At 35.4% G+C, this 1604-nt stretch overlaps 1 pseudogene; it reads right to left on the bottom strand.

Annotated features, from left to right (window-relative positions):
* The window catches only part of LOC108727616 (NADH-ubiquinone oxidoreductase chain 5-like), an 8111-nt pseudogene extending 6545 nt beyond the window's left edge, over positions 1-1566 (bottom strand).
* Positions 1567-1604: the final 38 nt, after the last annotated feature.

Genomic DNA, 1604 nt, shown 5'->3' with positions numbered 1-1604 from the left:
TATAGGGAGTAGGCGGCTCTGAAAAATCTAATTAATATTAAGTATACTAATATTAGTACGTTTCAATTTAGAATAACCATTAGGATTATAATTTCTCCAATAAAATTTAGAGATAGGGGGAATGAGAAGTTTACGATACAAAATATAAATCATCATATAGTAATTGATGGTATATTATTTAATGAGCCTTTATTTAGGAATAATAGTCGTCTTTTTGATCGTTCATAAAATGTATTAACTATGTAGAATATTCTAGATGAGCATAGTCCGTGAGATACTGTTATTACGTATTTTCCTAGTATTCTTGTTTTATTGGGGGTTATTAGTCTGCATAGTATTAAATTTATGTGGACTACTGATGAATATATAGGCTACTATGTCAATTTGGGTTAGGCAGATTAGTCTTGTTAGTGTTGCTCCAATGATTCTGATTCTGATAATTAAGTATCTATATTTAATTGTAAATCAATAAAATATTTCTATTAGTCGGATTAGTCCATATCTTCCTATTTTTAGTAGTACTCCTGCTAGGATTATTGAGCCATAAACAGGGGCTTCTACATGTGCCTTGGGGAATCAGATGTGGAATATATATATGGGTATTTTGATGAGAAAGGCTGTATAGATCATTAAGAATCCTCATAGATCAAGATCGTAATTTATTATGATTTTTGCAAGTATTGAGAATGTTGTTGTGAAGCTGTATAAGTAGATATCAAAGATGTAGACTAATAGGGGGAATGAGATTAATAGTATATATATTATTATATAGTAGGAGGCCCTAAATCGTTCTGGGTTTTTTCCTCAGTAAATGATTAAGAAGAATGTTGGAATTAGTCTGATTTCGAAGATTAAGTAGTGTTGGAATGGCACGTCGTGGATAAAATTAAATCTGTTGATATAAAAAATATTGTTAGAGTAGCGCGATATACAGGTTCCAGGAGTGAGTCAATCGGCAAAGGTTTATTAAACACACTAGAGCAATTTATTTGATGTAAATCGTACAAACTATTACTATATGAATACGCTGCAATAAAAGGCGCGTGTGCAAAACGAGAGACGCCATGTATGAAGAAGCAAAAAGAACATGAATAACATAAGTTGTAGAATGTAAAAATAATATAGAAAGAATGTTATGGCGCTGATGGCGCCATGAGAAATATTATGAACTATTGAGAGTCAAGACGCTAATTGACGTGCTCTAACACTCCTCCTCAATTAGAACCCGAACATAATTTGCTCGAAAATAATCCTAAACCCGTCGCACAATTTATATGCTTGGTACCAGACAAGGACTTAGTCAGAATGTCCGCGATCATTTCTTCCGAAGGCAGATACCAGATCCACTGGGTGCCTGTTCAGAACCTCTCGAATGAAGTGATGTCTGATGTCGATATGTTTCGACCTTGAATGGTGTACAGGATTGTCCGCCAGTTGTCCGGCTCCACGGTTGTCGTTATAAATTGTCACGGAAGTTAAGCTCGAACATCCGAGCTCATTTAGGAACCTGATTAGATATAGCGCCTCCTTAGCTGCATCGGAAATGGCCATGTATTCCGCTTCCATAGAGGAAAGCGCCACGGTCTTTTGCTTGCGTGACTCCC

Source organism: Mycetomoellerius zeteki, unplaced genomic scaffold, assembly GCF_001594055.1.
Source record: "Mycetomoellerius zeteki isolate Tzet28-1 unplaced genomic scaffold, Tzet1.0 scaffold516, whole genome shotgun sequence".
In the NCBI taxonomy this organism is placed as follows: Eukaryota; Metazoa; Arthropoda; class Insecta; order Hymenoptera; family Formicidae; genus Mycetomoellerius; species Mycetomoellerius zeteki.
Note: the sequence above shows the minus strand (reverse complement) of the source record. Positions and strands in the feature narration are given on the sequence as shown.